General features: G+C 48.3%; 1 long non-coding RNA gene across 4 annotated transcripts in view; it reads right to left on the bottom strand.

Moving 5' to 3' along the window:
• Positions 1 to 9,176, bottom strand: part of LOC128840009 (uncharacterized) — a 63,576-nt gene extending 54,400 nt beyond the window's left edge. For 3 of the 4 annotated variants that reach the window (XR_008445587.1, XR_008445586.1, XR_008445585.1), the window contains exons 1-2: positions 9,060 to 9,176; positions 1,037 to 1,180 (exon numbers count right to left, since the gene is read on the bottom strand). This is a non-coding gene — a long non-coding RNA (uncharacterized LOC128840009). Of the gene's footprint in view, positions 1 to 1,036; positions 1,181 to 3,741; positions 3,817 to 9,059 lie in introns of those variants that run through there. The other variant, XR_008445588.1, reaches the window with a different exon arrangement.
• Between the last annotated feature and the right edge of the window lie 7,277 nt (positions 9,177 to 16,453).

Genomic DNA, 16,453 nt, shown 5'->3' with positions numbered 1-16,453 from the left:
TTTAAATATGCATTATTGGGTATCTAGCTGGGCATATACTTCCAGAAACAATGCTCTTTCCTCTTCAAATACGATGGACAAGATACATCAATAGAGGCCAGTGCAACCTAGGTTGCAGTCCTCTGGGCTAGTAAATACAACTGGAGTAAGACAGCAGTTATTATAAATATGTATTTGTATTACTGTAATGTCTAGGAGCTTTTTGTCATGGACCAGACCCATTGTGCTTGGTGCTGTACAAACACAGAACAAAAAGATGGTCTTTGCCCCAAGGAGTTAACAATCTAAGCGGTGGCCAATCAATACATAACCTCTATTCTGCCAGGCACATGCCCCAAAAGTGAGTAGGTCTGGCTCAGGAGTGGGTAGGGCCAGACTTATCAGACAAGGACCTGATTTAGCAAGATTCCCAGGCAGCCTCTGCCAGCAGATTTTATAGTTGCCCTTCTTCATGGGTGAATCCTTTCTTTGCTAAAGCTACTTCTCCATGCACAAATAGGCAAAATTTGGGACTGTGGGGTAAATGTGGTTTTATAACTTTCCCCTTTGCATAATGTAAAATAGGGTCTAACCCTCAGCTGTTGTAAATCAGAATAACTCCAATGAAGTCAATCGATGTATGTTTATTTACATCAGCTGAAGATCAGGGCAAGGTTTCAAGACTTGCAAAGTAATTTATAACAATCTCAATCCAGAAAACACCACTGTTTCTGCTATTAGATGCATAAATAGCTTCCCTTTGTGGATGCATTTGAGTGCAGACATTAACTTTACAGCTGCAGACATAATAAGATGTAGCCCCACTCTCTGCATTTCTTTAAAAATCTTCCTGAATATTCTCTCTGTGAAGTATATTGCTGTTTTCACACCAGGGATGCATGGTAGGGAATGACATTATCAACATACCCTTCTAGAAATTCATCATAAATATAATTATGTCAAACTCATTCATATTTCTTCCTTGATGCTTCTTCATATTGATATAAATGGTGGTGTTTTATTTAACAATAACTCAATTAGTAAGGTTGATTTTTACCTGAGATGTTTAGTAGAACTACATTTTGGCTCTCAGTGGAAGGTTCCCCTTTGTGCTTGAGTGTTTTTTATCAATCTTCCCCTTGTCCCTTTGATCTCGTCCTCTTTTTTGTCCTTCTGAGGTGGAAGCATCCATTCTGAGTAGCTAATACAAAAAAAAAAAAAAAATTCTGGAATGTAGAGTCCTCTTCACTTAACAATCATTTGAAGGGATTCAGAGACTGTAATCTGTTATTCTGTTTAGAATACTACTTTGCTGTTCCTTCTGTGGGTTATTATACCAATCCCAGAGAAAAATTTGGGGCTTCCCCATAGACTTCATTATCTCTTCCCTTCTCCCCTCCCCAATTCCTTTTTTATTTTTATTTTTCTCTACACGATAGACTCATGGAAATTAGAGATAAAAAAGCCCGGTTATAGTGTATACTTTGCTCCCTGCCAACAGTTTCCTATAGGGTATTGTCAAGTGCTTTTCCCAGTGAGGTTTCCATGTCTCTTAGGAAATAGGTCCACGTTTTGGTTCCAAACTTCTGTTTTTAATCGGATTACGTGTTTTACTTCATCTTTTTCACTTAATTCTTTACACAACATGTTTCTTAGTAACGGTAAGTCCAAGAACATTTGCGCAGCTCTTTTCCTCAATTGCCATATGTTTTGATTTAACAAAAGTAAAAGCCACAGTTGAATGTTCTTACACTCTCAATCCTCTTGAGAAAACTGTTCTCAGAAGAGATGAACTGTGACAAGTCAAATTTAAGGCCCCTCTTTGTTTGGCCTTATGTCAATGTATCTTGTATTTATGGTCCCCTATACTGATTAGTGGATGAACCCTTGGTCCAGTCCCCTTCAGTCTTAAGGAGGATGAGCATTCCAGTGGTTGCAGAAAATCTAGGAGGAGAATGGATGTTATTATTTTGCTGAGTCATTGTCCCTCAGTTAGGGTTACCATACGTCCGGATTTTCCCGGACATGTCCGGCTTTTGGGGGTTCAAATCCCCGTCCGGGGGGAAATCCCCAAAAGCCGGGCATGTCCGGGAAAATCGGGAGAGAGGGATGGAGGGCTCGGGCGGGGCCTCTTTGGCCGGGCCTGTGCGGGGCCGGGCCGGGGTCGCGGGGCCGGGGGCATGGTGCCGGGCCAGGCGCGGGGCCGGGCGGGGAGCCGGGGGCGCGGTGCCGGGCCGGGAGCCGGGCGGTGCGCCGGGCCGCGGGCCGGGGTAGCGGGGGGGTGCGCGGGGCCGCGAGCCGGGCCGGGGTAGCGGGGGGGGTGCGCCGGGCCGCGGGGCCGGGCGGGGAGCTGGTCCGGGGTAGCGGGGGGGTGCGCGGGGCCGCGAGCTGGTCCGGGGTAGCGGGGGGGTGCGCCGGGCCGCGGGGCCGGGCGGGGAGCCAGTCCAGGGTAGCGGGGGGGGTGCGCCGGGCCGCGGGGCCGGGCGGGGAGCCGGTCCAGGGTAGCGGGGGGGTGCGCCTGGCCGCGGGGCCGGGCGGGGAGCCGGTCCGGGGTAGCGGGGGGTGCGCCGGGCCGCGGGGCCGGGCGGGGAGCCGGTCCGGGGTAGCGGGGGGGTGCGCCGGGCCGCGGGGCTGGGCGGGGAGCCGGGGGTGCGCGGGGCCGCGGGCCGGTCCGGGGTCGCGGGGCCGGGCCGCCGGGGGGTGCGCTGGGCCGCGGGGCCGGGAGCCAGTCCGGGATAGCGGGGGGGGGTGCGCTGGGCCGCCGGGGGCCGGCAGTGCTGGGCGGGCTGGGGGTGGTCGGCCGGGGCTGGCACCCCAGGGCCCGAGCCGACCCAGGCTGGCGCTGCCGGGGGGCCAGCCTGGGCCACGCCTGCTCCCCCCACACCCCCCCTTACCAGCTTCAGGCTTCCCGCGAATTTAATATTCGCGGGAAGCAGGGGAGGGGGCGGAGACTTTGGGGAGGGGGCGGAGTTGGGGAGGGGGCGTGGGCGGGGCTGGGGGCGGGGCCGAGGCCCCGTGGAGTGTCCTCCATTTGGAGGCACAAAATATGGTAACCCTACCCTCAGTAAGACCCAAGACTCCTTCTGCCTCCATACCGCAGCAGATAGAAAACAAGTTCTGCAGCATTTCTTTGTAAACCAGGTACTGCATCTAGAATGAGTTTCCCTGGGTTAATAATTTGCTGTTTTATTTCCAGACTAATCTTCTTACCGCACAAGACGGTTAAGCTTTAATGTCACTATTTTTCATATTCTACTTTAGATAATGAAAAGCAAAGTCATGCTTGTGATCGTTCTCAGGGTACCCAGGTCTGCGAGTCACTTTTGTTACCCCTTCCTCCAGACTGAGGGAGTCTTGCTTGTCATAACGGAATGTTAGCTCCCTAACACCAGTAGCCTTTCAGCCACTCAGGCCCTCTCCTCCAAACTATGCCAGCACTGTCATTGCTTGACAAGTTAACAAGAGGTGCACTCCAGTCCCTGACACCCTTGAATTGTTCCCCTATGATATCTAGCTGCTGCACTGGCTACTCACAGAAATCCCAGCTCCTCTGCCTCCAAAGGAGCAGTGTATCCCAGTTTACCAGTTTTACCTTAAAACCACGGCTCCGGTATAAGCACACAGCAATTGTAATGAAACAAAAGAAGGAATAGAGATTCCCTTAGAAACAAGAGAGAGTGATGGAAACAAACGCTTACAATACAAAACAAAATAATAAAATGCAAACTAGGGCCTGTACTTATTAATAGTTAACTTTCCTACCTAATAAAGTAGGGTTTCTCTCCAAAGTTCAGTCCATTGTAGAGCTGGCAGGCTTCATAGGAGCTAGGATCCAATCTTCCTTGAAAAACACTTTGCTCAACAAAATAGCTCCTCAGTAAATGAATCCAGAGTGCTCTGTAATACTGAGACAGTCTTATCTTTTTCCATAGGCAGGGTGATCACTCTCTATTATAATGGTTCTTTTTTAAAAAAAACAACCACCCTCCAATAGGTTTAAATTGTTTGCAGTTGTCTTTGGTGGTTTTCCATTAACCATGAGGCAGCAACTCCTCCTGCACAACAAGCCATCACCAAGGAGCATCACTCCTTGGTGATTCCTTTTAACCTTAAGGCCATAAGGCAGTGGTGGGTAAACTACAGCCCGTGGGCCGGATCTGGCCTGTGAGATTGCCACTCCCATGGTGCCGTGGGCCCGCGCCGCTCCTGGAAGTGGCCGGCACCACACCTCTGTGGCCCCTGGGAGGAGTGGGGGGGGGCACTGCCCCCTGCAGCTCCCATTGGCTGTGTCTGGCTTGACTCCTCAGATTATAAATCAGTTAGACAGCTGATGATAAACTAACCCCGCTGATGAAGTGGGCAGTAGCCCACAAAAGCTTATGCTCAGATAAATTTGTTAGTCTCTAAGGTGCCACAAGTACTCCTGTTCTTTTAACCCCGCCTTGAATGCCTAACGATCATGTACCCTGAAACTTACCACCTTATTAAAACCCCGGGACAATGAGTAAGCATTGCAGAACATCCAAAAATTGCACAATTTCAGGCTATTGAAGACTCAGGTGGGCAATGACAGAATGGAGCATCCCTTATGGAAGTGGCCTGCCCACCAGGGAGCTGGTACCTTAAGCTCCTCCATTAAATACAACTGAGACATCATAGCACAAGGAGACAAGTGCTCTCTAAAAGAGGCAGGTCCCAAACCTTTTGCATTGTTGTAACTAAAATCAACATCCTAAACTACACCCAGAAACTAACAGGCAGCCAGTATAGAGCCAGAGTACAGGTATAATGTATTCTAGAGCAGAAACTTTACTTAACAGGCAGGGAGCCACATTCTGCATTAGCTTGAGTTTACCAATGGTCTGATGATACAGGACCAGGTAGAGAGCATTCCAGAGTGTAACTTTAATTTGGAAAGGCAAAGATAATTGTAGTGAGGTCTACATCCAAAAGAAAGGGTCACACCAGTCTCAACAAGCAAAGATGGAAAAAAGGCAGTCTTGAGCGCATTTGCTAATTGATCTTCTAGCAGAGCTCCAAGTTGTGAACTTGTATTAATCTTGACATGAAAGTAGTGCCCTGATTGTTCAGCATCACACTGGGGATGCCTACCTGAGCAAACATTTTTAGCAACTCATTAGCAACTACCTGGGATGACATTGACCATGGGGAAATGGTTCCAGGGTACCAGGTGGCACAATCCACAATGTCGATAACATTGTAGCTCCCCATAAGTAGCTATGTCCTTCTGTGCTCATTTCACCAGTTATGCTTCATGGTCCGTAGGACCCCTGGAGTGGCCAAAGGCAGTGGTGTCTGGGAGTCTGACCTTTGCCAGGGGTATCTCCAGAGGGTCCGAGCCACATTGGGTAGCAGTGGATCTATGGGACCATCTTCCAATGCCCTTGCATGTCATCAGAGCTCAATTCCAGGCAAGGTGACATTCCTTTTGTGTTTTCCAGGATAGACTGGTAGGGCCAAAGAGCTCAGGGAGGTAAAAGGGAGTGAGGGACCTGCCACTCCCGAATTACCGCACGTGCCGCCCCTCTCCCTTGGCCGCCCCAAACACCTGCTTGTTAAGCTGGTGCTTGGAGCCGGCCCTGCTGGTAATGGGTTAGGATCGGAAACCCCCATGGATACATCTTATCAGCAACATTCCCCCAGTCCTTGAGAAGTCAGCACCCAGTAGTTGCTCATGTATAAGTGTTTGGCCACAGCCAGAGTCAACCAGGCCCTGGAGTTCCATTGATCATAATGGGGAAAACTAGAGTACTGGCCTTTCCAAGGAATGCTGCTGTTCTGGAGGAGCAGGGTACAGAATAGTCACATTCCATACTAGGGCAGGAGTGGTAGCTCTGGCCCTCCTGCCTGCAGGTGAAGCAGATCAGGCCTCTTCTTGGCCCTAGGGTTGTACTAGCCCCCACCTGGTCAGTATTGGTTTTCAGCAGGGCAGCAGTTTCTGCTTCTGCAGCCCCCTTTCTCTCACAGACCCTTTCGATCCCCACCCAACTAAACTTCTTGGGGACTGATGCCCCAGAGGGGGGTCTGGCCTTAGGTGGGGAACTTCTACAGTTGTCATGACCGAGTCATGGGCAGTCAGACCTAGTAGTCAGAACCAGAGTCCACAGTCATGAGACAAGAATTGGCTGCATCAGGACACTGGGAGGTCAGAAGCAGGAGACAACTTGAGAGCAGAACCACAAGTTGGGAACCAGAGTCAGGATAGCAGGGATCAGAGGCAGGAGACAAACTGGAGGTCAAGAACCACAGTCAGATGCCAGCTGGGTCAGAAGCCAGGAAATCAAGCCAGGGAAGCAGGAGTGGGTAGCGGGAATGGGTAGCAGGAGTGGCATGCAGTTCAGAGCAGGGCGGAGCCCAGTTGTTCAGACAGCATTTTGTCACTGCTGCTGGCTTAAGTAAGGTCAGAGGGCCAATCAGCCGCTCCGAGACTCTGGCCCTGAGGTCCAATTGACGGAGTCCCACATTGGTGGTGGGCGTTGTGGTTCCCAGGTAAGCTATTGCCAGCAGGCTGCCAAGGAGGTGGGTTGGAACATGGCTGCTCCTATTAATCTTGCGAGCCTAGGTTCATGACCCTAGGGTCATGACACCAGTCCACAGAATGGCCTTCCCATGGCCATCTACGCCCTCCCCCTCAACATTGTCCCTACTTCTGTGAATCCAAAGCCTGGCAGGAGAAGGCCAACAGACCCACTTCTCCTGGTTCAGGGTGGGAGGTTGCCCTATAGTCTAGTTCAACCTCCAAGATGTTCTTGACCAAACATACTGCGGTCTCTCAGTTGTCTGTCTGGTGTCGGTAAACACCAGAACTGTTCAAATGCCACCAGTTCAATGATTTACCCTCAGGACTTGGATTCTGGCCTCAGCCACCAGCAGCAAGAGTCCCAGAGATATTGCAACACAGTGTAAGTGTTTTGGTCCAGAACAGTCAGCAGTAACTCTTTTTTGTAAGGGCTGGGTAGTCCAAAATAGCAGCCTTAAGGGATCAATAATCCTCACCAGAGGTGCAGTCTAGTTACCCTATATGCTGCCTGAGACTCCCTGGTCAGATAGGGGACCAGCTTGAATGCCCTCTGCTCCTGGAGCCACTGGCACATCAGGGCAAGTCACTCAAATGTCTCCAGGTACACCTCCAGGCCCATCTTGGTCAGGCACCCTCTCCCACCCAGGATCACCGGGGCAACCTCTGCTACTTGGGCTCCAGAGGGTTCCTGGTTTACTAGGCAGAGGAGGATCTGCTGCTGCTGCTCCACAAGCCATTTCAAAAGGGCTCTTTCAAAATGAGCATTACAAAAGCTCTTCCATCCTGGCATAGCTGACTCTCAGTCTTAGGCCCGATCAGTTGCCCACTTTCTCCATCACATGTGGGCTGGTGCACTGATTTCCCACCCCAAAAAAATAAAACAGTCAGACAACTATCAGTCAGCTGGGGTCCCTTTTCTGGGAAATTACAGAACAAAAACTGTAGTAGCAAAACAAAGGCAGCAACTACAATCAACAAACTCCACAGACATACAGACCTAAGGGCTCCAGCTCACAATCAGCTGCCCTGCCCCCTGCCTCCCAGGTAGCCTTTCCCCTGCTCCCTTGAGTAAATCAGGGTTAGTTAGCTGCTGCCTTAACCCTTTAGGGTCTGGGCTAGGGAATGTCCTTGTACCCTGTCTCAGGAAGGTTCAACACATATCATCCAGTGTTCCCTCTAATTTTCCCCTCCCATTTGAGGAATGGAGTTTGTTATGTGCACCAACACATCACCTTCATATCGGTGCACATAACTGACCCTGCCAGCAGGTAGGGGATCCTGGGGGACAACTACTGCACTGGTGGGGTGCAAAATAAACTTTATTAAGAAAATGCAAAAACAGGGAAAATTCAATAGTGAGGGGTACGGGGTTTGTTAAGGTAGACAATTGGGGAGGGGTTTCTTTTAGTAAATAGGATAGGGGGTTTCAATAGTGGGGTACAATACAGTGGGGTCCAGTACAGATGGTAACCAATTAACACTGAAGTATAAATGTAACAGATAGCTAACAGTTCCTATGTAAAGGGTGTGTCACAGCAGCATATAACCAACTAACAGTTATGGGTAAAATGTGTTAAATAGCCAACAACTCTAGGTAAAAATATGTCACAGTGGTGTAAATGTAAAATGTGAGGTGTGTTAGAGAGAAAAAGGGTAACCAATGGGGTTTTATGCTAGACTTCAGTAATACCATTGAGGTTTGGCAGCAGCAGGAGCGGGGTGAGCACGTGGGGGAAGGGATTAAAAGAGAGAGAGAGAGAGAGAAAGGCAGTGGTAGAGGAGTGAGGTTAGGGGATGGGGGAAGAGGAGCACGTGGTGGAGCAGAGATCAAAGGCAGAGGCGCTGCGGAGGGAGATTTAAACTCAGGGAGACACAGAGAGCAGACAGGCTGCAAGTTTAAACAGCAGAGAGACTGCAACGAGTGACTGGGGAGCTCAGGGGGAGACACGGGCAAGCTCGGGGTGGGGGGGGGTTAGGGCAGCGGGAAGACAGACTTAATCACAATTATACAGAACACAGTAAAATCTTATCTATGATCTAACTTAACCAAGACTACGCAAATTAGCAAGTAACAGAACACAATGCAACAATTTTTTTAAACCTAACTTACAGAGCACAATACAACAATTCTTTAAACCTAACTTAACCACAGCTATGCAAAATGAAATTACAACCCTGATTCTAATAGGCGTACCTTACACTATGCCGCTTCTTTGATCGGGAGGGGGAGCAGTTCCTGAGGGCAGAGTGGTGTGTGCCCAGGGTACAGCCCCGGGGGGGGGGGGGGGGGGGGGACGAGGGCGGGAGGGGGGGTTAACTAGTGGTGGCTGCAGCGGTGGGGTGGCTGCAAGCCGGCAGCCCAGGATACAGTCCAGGAAGGCACAGCCTAGCAGCGGCACAGGCTTATTTCCAGCAGCAAAGGTGCTGCGGAGCAAGAAACAGATTACAGATACAGACCAAGGAGTTAGCTTGGGTCTGTCTGCTGTGGAAACAAGGCCAGCAGCTAGGACAGGGGGAGTTTGCAAGAGGGAGTTCTTACCAAACCCCAGGACAGCAGCAAGCACAGAGACAGGAACGGCAGTAGCATCGGAAGATGGAGAGAGGACTCAATTTGCTTACAATAATCAGGAGATCTTTGTTGTTCGTGGGAGGGGAGTTCAAAAACGGGGGTACGCTCAAAAACAAATGAGAGCGGGGAGAGGGCCCCCCCAAAGACCCCTAGCTGATCAGACCAGGTGGTAAAGCAAGGACCTTCTCTGAGGTCTGATTAGAAAATGTCCAGCTTTAAAGGCAAACTCAGGCAGTTTCCCACCAGTACTTTTGATTGGCTCCTCTTGATACAGGGGAGGAGAGAAGGCAGGGAAAGGCTGCAGGTAAGCATAGGCATGCTTGGGCATGTTCTGAGCCACAGGTATGACTCATATGCTTAATTAGTTGGCCACTTCAGGTCTTGCATTTCTGGGCAGCGCCCCCCACACTGAGCCCGGGTCTGAACAAAGGAACCAAACAAAGAAGCAAGAAGCCCCCTCCCTAGCCAGAGCAATGGCTCCAGTTAGGCTGTACAAGCCATTCCTATGAATAGGGCTGTGACTTTAGTTAGCACAATGGCCGGGAGGGACAGCCACACAGGACAAACAGAAAGGAGAGGGGAAAAAGGAATGCAGCAGGGGGACAGCTGTAACAGACAATAACAAAATACATGTGGTGGGGGTGGGGCCAAGGGGTTTGGAGTAAGGGAGGGGGCTCAAGGCTGGGGCAGAGAGTTAGGTTGCAGGGGTATAAGGGCTCTGGCTGGGGGTGTGGGCTCTGGGGTGAGGATGAGGGATTTGGGGTGCAGGAGGGTGCTAAGGGGCTATGGCGGGGAGAGACATGGGCTGGAGGGAGAGATGCCTCTCCCCGCCTTGAGAGCTCTGGGGTTGGGGCTGCAGGATAGGCACCCCTCCCCCTGCCCCAGCAGGTCCAGATTGGGGGAGGGCTGCCCTGGCTGTACCTGGGGCCAGGCCACTCCGGCTGCACTGCCCCAGCAGGTCTTGGCTCCCCAGCCATGGCTGGGGCCAGGCCGGGCCGGGCCGCTTTGGCCGTGGCTGGGGCCGGGCCAGACTGTGCCACGCCGCCCCAACTGTGGCTGGGCCCAATCTGGCCGTGCCTCCCCAGCAGGTCCGGGTGAACCATCCATGGCTAGGCCCGGGTTGCTCCGGCCGCGCTTGGGTCCGGCCTGGGCCGCACCACAGCAGAGTTGGGGCCATGGGAGAGGCACTAAATAAGCTGCTGCACTGCTGCATAGCTTATAGGGAACTTAGCCCAGGAGTATTAATAACTTGTACATTTGTTTGGACATTTGTTCAGTTTCACAAGAGAATACAGTTAAATTGCTCATGTTAAACATTCCCATTCCTTATGTACTGCTAAATCAGGGGTGGGCAAACTATGGCCCGCGGGCCGGATCTGGCCTGCCAGGGCTTTGGATCTGGCCCGCAGGATTGCCACCCCCGTGGTGCCGTGGGCCCTGTGCTGCTGCTGGAAGCAGCTGGCACCACGTCCCTGCGGCCCCTAGCGGGGGGGCAGAGGGCTCCGTGCGCTGCCCTCTCCTGCAGGCAACGCCCTCAGCAGTTCCCATTGGCTGGGAATGGGGAACCACAGCCAATGGGAGCTTTGGGGGAGGTACCCACAGGCGAGGGCAGCACGCGGAGCCCTCTCTCCCCTTCCCCAGGGGCCACAGGGATGTGGTGCCGGCTGCTTCCAGGAGCAGCGCAGGGCCAGGGCAGGCAGGGAGCCTGTCTTAGCCCCGCTGTGCGCTGCTGCCACCCCGGAGCCGCTCCAGGTAAGCAGCGCCGGGCCGGAGCCTGCACCCCTGCCCACTGCTGCATCCCTCCTGCACCCCACCCCCTTCCCTGAGCCCCCTCCCGCACTCCACACCCCCTCCTGCACCCCAACCCTCTGCCCTGAGCCCCCTGCCACACTCCACACCCCTCCTGAACCCCAACCCCCTGCCCTGAGCCCCCTTGTACACCCCACATCCCAACCCCTTGACCTGAGCCCCTTCTTGCACACCTCACCCCATCCCACACCCTTCACTCCCTCCCGCACCCCGACCCCCTGTTCCAGCCCGACATTCATGACCCTGCATACAATTTCCCCACCCAGATGTGGCCCTCAGGCCAAAAAGTTTGCCCACCCCTGTGCTAAACTATCAAGGAGCAACGTGGTACAACAGGCATATAACCTTAGGAATCTGAATTATATGACGATCCTGATAAAATATGTCAGACAAGTGACAGGAGACTATGGAGTTTAATGATGATCTGATAATCCATGACACTCTCTCTACAAACCCCTCTATTAAATCTGGGGCAATGTTTGTGTCTCTGTTTGCCTTGTTGAACAACCCCTGAATGTTCATGAGCAGTGTGATCATAAGCTTTGCACTATTAATTCCTCAGGGCTGTTTCACCCTCTTTACCTACTTGACAATTAAGTGTACACAGGCTCTAACGGTCTTTTCCTGCAGGCTGTGGAAATGACATAAGAAATTACAGCTGGCATGTTATACAGTAAAATAATATAATAGCAATTTAAATGTTTTTTTCTCAGAGCTGCTTTAATTCTTGGTTGCAAGAAGTAAATACATAATAACTCTGATACTCACCCCCCCCCCAGGTCCAAAAATACTATGAAACCCAATTGTACACAACAAATCAGGATTGACAGTTTCACCTGAGCTGTTATAAATAATGTTTTCTCTACAAACATAAACTGTTCTACTGCCAAACAACACTGAGATTGGATCCCATTAGCTTTCACAAGAGAATCAGGACAAGCTGGGTCTTGTCCTTCTGGCCAGATTCCCCATGGCCCTGCTATAGTTGTGTGGGGCTGAGGGAGGGTGCAAGTAGCCATTCCCAACTTCAGTTTCCTGCACAAGGGCCAGGGACATCACAATTCCTGTACTTGTTGTGGGAGTATAGAGACTGCTATCTCCAGACTTCCCCAAAGCCACAAATCACCCAGTGGGGGTGGGGAAGAGAAGAGGCAAGGCTCTGTCTACTAGTTCTGCACAGGCCCACGTGGCTGGCTAGGTGTACAGGAGAGGAGGCCAGATGGCACAGAGGGATGGTGCTGCCCACGTGCTTCCCATGTGTGCTGGGGAGCGTGGGGGGAGATTGTACACCTACGGTGGAATTACACTGGCTGTACAAGGGGGCCTCCACATCCAGGGAGATGAAGAGTGAATTAGCCCCCTGGTGAAGCTTTGAAAATAAAAATTAACTAATGGGGTGGTGAGGGCATTTACTGACATGGTTAAGCATCACCAACATTGTAAGTAGTTTGTTCCTATCAAAAGTTAATTCCTCCACTTTTTCCAGATTTACACAGAACCTCAGCAGAACTAAGAGCCCCACCTGCTTTCATAAACACTTGATTGGACAAAGCAAATACTTCACAGCCACTTGTGTGAGTGAAGGCCATGGCTGTTTACAGAGTAGTATCCTGTGGGACTGACTTTCACAGACTCAGTTTTAGCGTACTGAAGTAATTCAAGGATACCATTACTAGTATCACATTGATTTAATATCCAATTTCCTTCTCTAGGTTTCCTGGGACTGGTAAATTCAGCCCAAGTTCACAAACTGCCATGTACAATTCCAGACATCGGACTTGATCTCAGTTAGCACAGTTCTTATCACCCTGAATTTGTCTTACAGTTGGAATTACTGAGCACATTTTACACAAATGTTATTTACATCCACTCCTTACCTCTGACCTTATGTTACCTGCTCAAATCAACAGCGATTTAGCCACAGACTGAAGGTCTTTTCCTGCCTGCAATCTCCCCTCTTTGTTTACTTTATATAAGTAGTAGTAGTCACCAGGGTCTTTGGTAAAGAAACAAGTCAGTCCCTAGCACTTATTCCAAGTAAAGCAAAGACTGCAGGAACGCGCTAAAAATCTGGGACATGATAAATTTTTACATGACAGGACAGTTCACATTAATGTTAACAGTTTATGTACACAGCAAAAGAAAAGACTCGTGAACGGCCAGGAAGAGAAGACTGACCACTAATGGAAGTGGAAAAACCTAACATCAGGAGAAACGATTAAGGATATTTGTTTTATAAAATGAACTAAAAAATCTTGTATACTTCCTGGTTGTGAAAATGTAAGAAAATAGCTGCAGAACTGTCTCTTTAAATGACAACAATGAAGAACAGCCACCGGCTGACCAGTGTTCTTAAAGCATTGCTTTGGTTTTTTAAATTTAATCATTATTAATTTTCAAGAAATATAGTGTCACAAAAACACCCAACAACAGAAAAATCACATATGGCTGTATTATTTGGATGAAAGAGTGATCTGCAAAATAAGAACTGTAACTAGAGCTGGATAAAATAATTTTATGAAAACTTTTAAAGCGGAAAATGCAGACTTGGCAACACCAAATAGTTCTATGGATTTGTGTTGATCTTGCTGAATTGTTTTGGTAAAAACTAACCAACCAATAAACAAAACAAAACAAAAAACCTCTAAAACAAAATCTAAAATTCAAAATGTTACATTTTCTAAACAGCATGTTTTGCTTTTTCAATTCAAAACTACTTATTGCTTAGAAATTTTATTTTAAAAAATTTAAAATGCTCAAAAGTGCTCAAAATTGAAATGAAGTGTTTCATTTTAAGTCAAACAAAACATTTTGCTGAAAATTTAAAAAAAAAATATTTTCAATTCTATCTGAAACTGTTTTTTCCACCCTAGAATTTCCAGTGACCAAAAATAAAATAAAATAAAATAATTTTTAAAAATCCAATATTTGTTCATCTCTAGCTGTAACACACCAAGACAGGAGAACAATTCCAGGATACAGCAAGTATGTGCTGTAAAAAATAATAAAAATACACATCATGGGGAATCATATTCAATCATAAAGTAGACCTACCAAAGAAGAAGAACAAGTCAAACAAAATATAGGTAACCAAGACAATGAGACATGTGAAACCAATTTCTGAGAATGTTAAACAGAAAAGGTAGCACAATATCAAGACAGAAGGGAATAAATGTAAACTGTAGCTAAAGTTACCAGTGATACAAATTAGCAGTACAATACAGCAACAGTATAAAAATGCCCAAACAGCAACGATCAACATATAGTCAAGGGATTTGTAACTGTCATGTAACTCTAGCTATGAACTAATCTCCTCCAATGTAAGCTAAATCCCATTTACAAAAATTACGTTTCAGGATAACAACTCACTCAGTATGAGGAACAGCATGCAGTGTGTGAAAAAGAGCTAAAAGGACAGCGTCAGGGTTTGGTTTCATTCTCACAGCTAATAGCATTTAAAGTGATGTTACCTCATTTTAAATAATATGCTAATATTAAACATTAATTATAAATTCCCAGGCCAGATCTTCAACTGTCATGAACTGGCATAGTCACTGGAGCTCTGGTGATTTACACCAGCTGAGCACCTGGATCGTCAATTTTAACCAGTGTATTTTGTTTTGTAATAATGCCACTTTTTGCTTTTTAATATTTTAGTTAGCTTTAAATTATGTATGATGTTTGCGCTATTAGATTCAATCTGTTTGTGTATTGCCCAACCACTTCCACTGAGTGTATGCTGATGCTTTGTCAATAAAAATATTATTATTTTGAATGATGGAAGATGGGTTTGGTACTTTTGAGTTGAAAAATATTTTAGTACCTTCCCCACCATCTTTCCATTATCATGTCCAGAAATTCTTATAATTCTCTCTCTCTTAAAAAAACCCAACAGTTCTGTTTGTTTTAGTTAACAATATACAAAAATCCCACTGTGATCAGTAATGCCACATATGAAAATGCTATGAAAAAAGTGAATGGAAAAATGAAATGAAGTTACATAACTATCTCTGTGTCTTCTTCTGAGGAAAAGGCATAGAGAACCTTTTCCCTGCATTATCTACAGGGAAGACTGTTTCCAGCACTTGCCAGTAGAGATGGCTGACCCTTTTATCATGTCCCCACGGGGCTTAAACCCTCATATTCCTGTGACTACTGACACCACTAACCTATGCAGATGCATTTTTATATTACTTTGTCCTTACTGTCCCCTAAACCTTGCCATTTATTCACCTGTTGTACAGAGTCAAAATCCTACACTGTGAGCTCTTTAAGAAGAACTGTCTTTGCTTTTGGGTTTGTACAGAGACTGGTACATTGGTGCTCTGATTCCTGATTGGGATCTTTAGGCACTATCTCAGTAGAAACACTAATAGATAAATAATCTCCATATTCTCAGGCTGTTCAGGGGTGTCCCGACCTGTGATATAATTTAGAGCAGCTTCAGAGTACCCATCCCTCTGGCATCAGAGCACTGGCTTGAAATGGGGAACTGAGCAGGCCAGCTTGGAAAGAGTAACATAACTAATAAATAATCATAATGGTGATGAATAAAGATGAGTTAGAGACTGGGCATCTGATCATCTTTTTTAGAGGTATATGGCTGATTTTTAGGGTTCCTCTATATCATGGGTGACCAACCTAAGCCTGATAAGGAGCCAGAATTTACCAATGTACATTGCCAAAGAGCCACAGTAATAAGTCAGCAGCCCACCATCAGCTCCCCTACCCCGCTCCCAGTGCCTCCCACCCACCGGCAGCCCCGCCAATCAGCACCTCCCCCTCCCTTCCGATCAGCTGTTCGTGGCATGCAGGAGGCTCTGGGGGATGGAGAGTGGAGGAGCCAGGGCACTGCAGGCTCAGGGGAGGGGGCGGGAAGGGGTGGAGTGGGGGCAGGGCCTGTGGCAGCGCCAGGGGTTGAGCACTGAGCATCCCCCCGGCACATTGGAAAGTTGGCGCCTGTAGCTCCAGCTCCAGAGTTGGTGCCTATACTAGGAGCCGCATCTTAATGTCTGAAGAGCCGCATGCAGCTCCGGAGACACAGGTTGGCCTCCCCTGTGCTATATGCTGCTAATCAGTGGTCAAGACATATCGATTTCATTTGCTCAAGTGTGTATGTAAATTCTGTATTTGCAGTTACTAATGTGTGTACAGTATCTGAGATTTGCTGTTTCTTTTTGCATATTGTGCCAGAGCTTGAACTGGTATAAACTGACGTAGCTGCAGTGCCTCAGAGGAACTATACCAATTCACAACAGTTGAGGATCTGATCCATAGAATATGGTGATTATGTCAAGTTATTTTTCCCCATAGTTTACATAGTTAATGATTTTAAGCAATTAAATCATAAGCGTGTGACACACACAAGACATCCTGGTGCCACTTGCTAAAAATATCTGGGAAAAACAGATATTCTTCTTGAGGAATAGAGTCTGCCACCCTTATTCCTGCTGAGTAGTAGCCTTACTTGTCAGGTAGCCTCAATGGGTGGCAGGAGTATATTACTCAAGAAGTAAGATGCAACTCAGTATGAGTAAAGGAGCAGAATTTGACCC

Source organism: Malaclemys terrapin, chromosome 7, assembly GCF_027887155.1.
Source record: "Malaclemys terrapin pileata isolate rMalTer1 chromosome 7, rMalTer1.hap1, whole genome shotgun sequence".
NCBI classification, from domain to species: Eukaryota; Metazoa; Chordata; order Testudines; family Emydidae; genus Malaclemys; species Malaclemys terrapin.
The sequence above is the reverse complement of the archived record's forward strand: the minus strand, read 5'-3'. Positions and strand labels throughout refer to the sequence as shown.